This window comes from Cupressus sempervirens, chromosome 3 (genome assembly GCF_028749045.1).
Source record: "Cupressus sempervirens isolate cs-2001-9-10 chromosome 3, ASM2874904v1, whole genome shotgun sequence".
NCBI lineage: Eukaryota > Viridiplantae > Streptophyta > Pinopsida > Cupressales > Cupressaceae > Cupressus > Cupressus sempervirens.
This window is the reverse complement of record NC_143120.1, coordinates 925905799-925913427: the sequence shown is the minus strand read 5'-3', so window position 1 is coordinate 925913427 and position 7629 is coordinate 925905799.

Sequence of the window (7629 nt, the reverse complement as noted above, 5' to 3'; positions counted from 1 at the left end):
AATTATCTTTGATACATATATATCTAAAGATAATGTGTAAGTTCCAACTAACTTGTATTGCCTATTTATATCAAGTTTTTATTATTAAATTAATCCATGGTAATTAATAAATTATTAAAATGTATACATTTAAAAACACATTAATAAACTAATAAACTAAGAGTTATGACCCTATACAGTAAACTAACAACTTTAAATTAATTCAAATTATTATTAAAAAAATCTCAAAGGTCAGTTCAACCACGATGTACACTTATAACATGTAATATCTTCTCATCATCTTCACTGTCTAGTCTGCACTTGCGATGTACACACTTAGATTTGACTAGATGTAGACAAAGCCCGATAGCAATGACCAGGTGGTTGTATTGTAAAACCTTGTTGTCAGGTTGATATTCAACAAAGTGTATTTCATGTTGGATTATTTTGTCTTGCTTCAAATATGTTCCCTCTATCACAACAGAATCTACACCACAAATTTAAATATTTTAAAATTTGATAGATATAAAGTTACCTATATATGTATGTATGTATGTATGTATGTATGTATGTATGTATTATGTATGTATGTATGTATGTATGTATGTATGTGCACACATGTATGTATAATACCTATGGGGAACAACATTTCATCACTTTCTTTAGGATCATATAACTTTGTCCTCTCTGTAGTACATCACAATAAATAATAACTGACACCTAGGTGATCCAACAATAATGGGTTCCACTTTTTGACCAATTTTGACACTGAAATCAATATTTTTGAAACAAACCTTAGATTTGAGTGACTATATCTCTAAAACTATGAATAATTTCAAGAAGACATAAACTAGAGATTTCTAGTACTCTGTTCCTACTTTGTAACTATATTTTTTAATTTTTTTTTTAAATTATTTAAGTCAATTTTTTCTTCTCCTTTGAAAAGTGGTACATATTAAAATTCAATATTTTTAAAGAGTGACAATCTACTTGACACACATAACTCTTTTCTAGAAAAGATAATGAGGTAATTCTTTCAGTGTTAGATTTGTAACATCAATATCTAAAGGATGCATTTGGTTTGATTCAATTTGGTTGAATATTGTATAGTTTATAAAGTTTTGAAGTGACACCAATCATAATTCAGACATATGTTTGTGTTGACACAGATAACTTGAACTCAATTTATCATAAATCTAATTTATTTATTTTTGAATAGAAAGCTATCTCAATAACTTATTTCCTAGATATTTTTCAAAAAAAAAAAAGACCTAATTTACTAATTTTTCTGAAGTGTCGAAGTCAGTTGATGTTCAATCGGTAATGAACCTATAATGAATTAAACTCATATTTGAAAATCTTAATGAATATAATATGTATTACAATTATAGTCATTGGAAAGCTTGATCCGAGTAGCACAAATTGGCATTTCTTATTTTACAATAGGAGATCATTCATTTTCAATTTTGGGTGTCAAAAGAGCCAAAAAAAATTTAGAAAAGAGGGTAAAAGTTTTCTAAATTTGCATATTCAGATGAACATGATGTTCGCATGAATATGTATAATGTGTTTGTGCAAATGTACGTTCAGGCGAACATGTGTGCTTAAGTTTTTCAGCCGCCAAAAACTTGATTTGACATGTTTTCCTAAACATGTAAATTAATACATGTCCATGTGAATATGGAAAAAAAAAAAAAAAAAATGCTGACGTCACCTATAGACAGGAAAAAATTTTAATAGTAAAGTCATACGTTTTGTTATTGTGACATTTTTATATAGTTACTATGCGAAATTTATCAAGGAAAGGGTAAATTTTTCATTTTTATGATTTTTTAATGGGAAACAAGAAAGAAAGGTAAAATAAATATGCAAGGAAGAGATCTGATTAAGCAAAACAAAAAAATCTTCAGAAGATTGTGGCATGTTATCATCGAATTAAACAAGCTCTGTAATTTTATATATTAAATTTTGTTTTATGGTCTTGAATTTAATTATGTTTCAATCTTTTTTTTTAATCTAATTTGATTTATATTTATAAATTTGTTGCAAACAATCAACAAGGTGAAGGAAATGTTGAAGAAGGCTTAAGAGAAGTAGAAGAAGTGCATATGAGAGAAAGGTCAGGAACACTCCCTACGGAATCTCAAATAATGAATGTTGAAAAACACTCCCTACGGAATCTCAAATAATGAATGTTGAAAAAGGTTCAAGATCACTCCCTATAGAGGTTCAAATAATAGAAGTCGAAGAAGGGTCAGAATCTTTCCCTGCAGAAGCTCAAACAATGAATGTTGGAGAAGGCTCAAGATTTCTCCCTTTAGAAATTCTAGTAATAGAAGTCAGAGAAGGGTCAGGATCAAGTGCAAGAACTAGTATGGACAAACACATAAATATTGCCCAATCTATAAAGAATGATATTTCTCATAAAAATTTAGATCATTTACTTAAAATGGATGTGGATAATTTGAGAAGACTTGTAGCTACTATTCAACTCTTAAGTTTGTCTAAGAAATGGTCAATAAATAAGAAGATAAGAGAAATTATGACTAAATTTGATAACACTGAAACACTTGAACAAGCTCAATTGCTGTCACTTTTTCTTACACAAAAGAAGTTGCAAGAGGCATTGAAATTGTTAGGTGTAGACACAACATCAAAGAAGAGAAGATTTTCTAACATGCAAATTGATGTGATTGAAAATGTTAAACAAGGTTTTAGAAACATAGGAAAATACTCTCGAACTAAAGATAAGTCCATGGAAAGAAAAGTGATGTTGATGTCTGTTGTAAATAAGAATATGACACTAAATAGACAAATATCTTCAATTTCATCTGAAATGGGTTTTAGTAGGAAAACAATTAGAGAATATGTTAAGAGAAGATTATTCTGGATGACAGTACTATGAAGGGCAATTGGGCAATCATGTTTAGAGCACCTCATTTTGATAGGATTGAAGAGGTGTTAAAAAATTTAGTCATATCATTTTGGATTGATAACATCGTCCTTCATCAAATAATAGAGATGTTATCAAGTATAGGATTGCATTTGGTCAATATGAACATCATACAAAATATTGGTTGGACACAACACAGCATAAGTTATATGTGTCATTTTGTAGTGAACATCCTAATGTAAAAGTTGGGCAAACATTGTTTGAAAAATTGAAGCCAAACTTTGTGAGTTCAAACAAAGTGTTTGAAACATGTTGTCATCATCATATTGAGTTTGATCTCCATTATCAAGTATTTCGAAAGTTTGTAGAAGACACATATGGTTTTTATGTTGCTCCTCCTAGTAGGAGAAGTGAGTTTATATCATCCATTCTATGTGACAAAATAGATGATCTAGATAGTCAAATAAATTGCATCAAAGGATTATGTGAAATATGTGGTGAATTGGCTCTATTTCCTTTGAAAATTGAAAATATTGATGTAACAAAAAAATTGAATTGCAAAAGTTACAAGTATGTGAAGAATGAAACAAAGTTGGGGAAAGAAACAAAAAGGTTGGAATATGTTGAAGAGGAGTTACCTACATTTATGGACAAATTTAAGAATTTGATTCAACCTTATATTCATCATGCATTTTTTGCAAAGTAACAAGCACAACAGTTTCAAACTTTGAGAGATAATTTCCCACTTGGAACGATTGTATCAGTTGTTGATTTTGCAAAGAACTATTCCTTTGTTCATCAAAAAGCAATTCAATTAGATTATTTATTTTCTAAGCAAGTCACTATTATGGTACATGTTTGTTATAGACATGCACAGTTAGATTTGAATGGTGTTCAGAGTATAGTTCAAGCATGAGTAATTAAAAAGGAATATCATTTTTATATAAGTGATGATAAAGAACATGACATTCACTATGTAAAACATTGTTTCAATATGTTCTTTTCTTATTTGAAAGAAAGAGACATAAATGTTGATAAACATTATGTTTGGTCTGATGGATGTGCTTCACAGTTCAAATCAGCTAGACCATTTTATGCATTATGTAGATATCATCGCAATGAGAATATTAAACACATATGGAATTTCATCAAGAGTGGCCATGCAAAAGGTGAACGTAATGGTGTTGGAGCTTGCATCAAATGTACTCTATGAAAGTATCAAATGAATTATCAGGGAGTTCGTATAAATGATGCACATGATGTTGTTGAATGCTATAAGACACATTTTACATCGGACGAGGTCGGGGAATCATCAACAACGAGTTGATAGGTACCATATAGAGTATTTTGGGAGATAAATGGTATGGATGTGTACATTTGTTTATATTTTATGCAATTAAGTTATTAAATTTTATTGTTAAGTTTTATCTTTCAATTCGTTGAAGTTTAAATGTAATTTGTCCATATTTTCAATTTAATGAACTTTGAGGTGTTAATAGAAAAAACATGCATGGTTGCAAGAGGATAGAAAAGAAATGTTCCTTACAGTCAGTCATGAGTATAGATAATTGCAATTGGACATTGAAGATGAGAGAATACTCATGTTTTTGTGACAGTTGCATTGATGAAGACTATCAAGAATGCATCAATCAAACACGTGGATATATAGGTGCATGGATTTTGGTACAACTTGATGTTACCGATACATTTGAAAAAGATAATGAAAATTTTGATGATATTCCATTGATTTCTAATTATTATAATCATATCTCTGGATTGGTAAAAGTGGGTATGTATCATAAAAATTAATCTCAACTTGTTATTTAATTATCAATTTGAACTGTATTATATATATTGTACACATCTAACATGTATACTTGTTATGCAAGAGATATCTTTGCAGAGATTACTGAGCCTGGAAATCATGAAGGTTGGTTAGATTAGGGTTATGGTTCTAGGGTTAGATTAGGGTCTTAGTTCTAGGGTTAGTGTCAGATTAGGATTTAAGTTTTCAATCAAGGTTAGATTAGGGTTTGAGTTCTAGGGTTAGGGTTAGATTAGGGTTATGATTCTAGGGTTAAATTAGGGTTTGAGTTACTTGGTTAGGGTTAGATTAAGGTTTTAGTTCTAAGGTTACAATTAGATTAAAGGGTTATGGTTCTAGGGTTAGATTAGGGTTTCAATTCTAAGGTTAGTGTCAAATTAGTGTATGAGTTTGAGTTAGGGTTAGATTAGGGTTAGAGTTTGAGTTAGGGTTAGATTAGGATTTGATTTTTCAGTTAGGATTAGATTAGGGTTATGGTTCTAAGGTTAGATTAGGATTAGAATTAGGGTTAGGGTTAGATTAGGGTTTGAGTTCTAGGGTTACAATTTGACTAGGGTTACAATTCTAGGGTTAGACAAGGGTTTTAATTCTAGGGCTAGTGTTGGATTAGGGTTTGATTTGTAGGGTTATAGTTAGATTAGGGTTATGGTTCTAGGGTTAGATTAGGGTTTGAGTTAGGATTAGAGTTAGATTAGGATTTGAGTTCTAGGGTTACAATTAGATTAGGGTTATAATTCTAGGGTTAGATTAGGGTTTCAATTAGGGATAGGGTTACATTAGGGTTTGAGTTTTTAGTTAGGATTAGGTTAGGGTTAGAGTTTGGGTTAGGGTTAGGGTTAGAATGGGGTTTGATTTTTTAGTAAGGATTAGATTAGGGTTACAGTTCTAGGGTTAGGGTTAGATTAGGGTTTGAGTTATAGGGTTATAGTTAGATTAGGGTTTTAGTTCTAGGGTTAGTGTTAGATGAGGGTTTAAGTTTTCAGTTAGGATTAGATTAGGATTTGAGTTAAGGTTAGGGTTAGATTAGGGTTTGAGTTAGGGTTTGGGTTAGATTATGATTTGAGCTCTAAGGTTACGGTTAGATTAGGGTTATAGTTCTAGGGTTAGATTAGGGTTTTAGTTAGGGTTAGGGTTAGATTAGGGTTTGATTTCTAGGGTTATAGTTAGATTAGGAGTACAGTTATAGGGTTAGATTAGGGTTTTAGTTAGGGAGCTAGTGTTAGATTAGGGTTTGAGTTTGAGTTAGGGTTAGATTAGGGTTAGAATTTGAGTTGGAATTAGATTAGGGTTTGAGTTACCTAGTTAGGGTTAGACTAGGGTTAGAATTTGAGTTGGAATTAGATTAGGGTTTGAGTTTTCAATTAGGATTAGATTAGGGTTTGAGTTACCTAGTTAGGGTTAGATTAGGGTTACAATTCTAGGGTTAGATTGGGGTTTGAGTTAGGGTAATGGTTCTAGGGTTACAGTAGAGTTTGAATTAGGATTTGAGTTTGAGTTATAGTTAGTTAGAGTTAGGTTTTGACTTAGGGTTAGGGTTCAGAATTAGAATTAGATTTTTAGGGTTAACAATAGGGGTACATATCTAGTTAAAGTTTGGGTAAGAAAATTAGGGTTATTGTTACATAATTACAACTTTATTTAATTAGGGTTTGAGTTTGATTTAGGGTTAGATTAGGATTTGAGTTTGAGTTAGGGTTAGATTAGGGTTTTACTTAGGGTAAGATTAGGGTTAGAGTTAGGGTTTGAGTTTGAGTTTAAGTTAGAGTTAAAGTTTGGCTTAGGGTGAGGGTAAAGAATTAGAATTAGAGTTCTAATAAGACTAATATTTTTCTAGATTTGTTTCATAATTTTATACTAATATTTTTCTAATATTCTAGATTAAAACATTTTTTAATGTTTTCTAATATTTTTCTAATATTGTAGATGATTATTTTTTAATATTTTGTAATGCTTTTCTAATATAAATTCTAATATTCTATATAATAATGTTTTAAAAATATTTTCTAACTTTCTAGGCAAATGTTTTTTTAATATTTTCTAATTTTTTTCCAATATATTCTAATATTTTCTAATTCTTTTTCTAATAAGACTAATATTTTTCTAATATTCTAGATTAAAACATTTTTTGATATTTTCTAATGTTTTTCTAATATTCTAGACTATTATTTTTTTAATATTTTGAAATGTTTTTCTAATTTTTTAATAATATTCTATAATTATGTTTTTAAAGTATTTTAACCAATTTTTTTTAATATTTTCTAAAGGTTTTCTAATATTTTGTAATGTTTTTTCTAATAAGACTAATATTTTTCTAATATTCTAGATTAAAACTTTTTTTAATATTTTCTAATTTTTTCTAATATTCTAGACTATTGTTTTTTTTTTTTTTTAATGTTTTTCTAATATTTTCTAATTTTCTAGACCAATGTTTTTTTTAAATATTTTCTAATGTTTTTTGCAATATTTTGTAATTTTTTCCTAATATTTTGTAAAAAATTTCTAATAAGACTAATATTTTGGGCTTGACATTTAGTTAAGAAAAATGAATCTTGAGTGAGCGAAATGGCAATAGTTATAGAATTTATGAAAAATGCAAAAAGAGTAGCAAAACCTAATTTAAAGATTAGTGTATCCTAGAATTACCACAACAAACAACATATTGTGATGAATAACAATTGCCTTAATAGGGGCACAACTTCCACCTGGTAGTATACCATGCACTTTGATGACAAACTGAAAGGAAAACAAGCAATCCCTTGTATTTTGATTAGCAACAAATATGAAGTATTGAATGAAACTGTATCAAAGTTGGACACTTTCAACACTTTTTTGAATAAACATGCAGGAAGGAATAAGAAGGTCGCAATCTTAAATTCAAGAAAAAATGACAATGGATGAGAAATAGTCATATCAAAAAGGGATCAACAGAGAA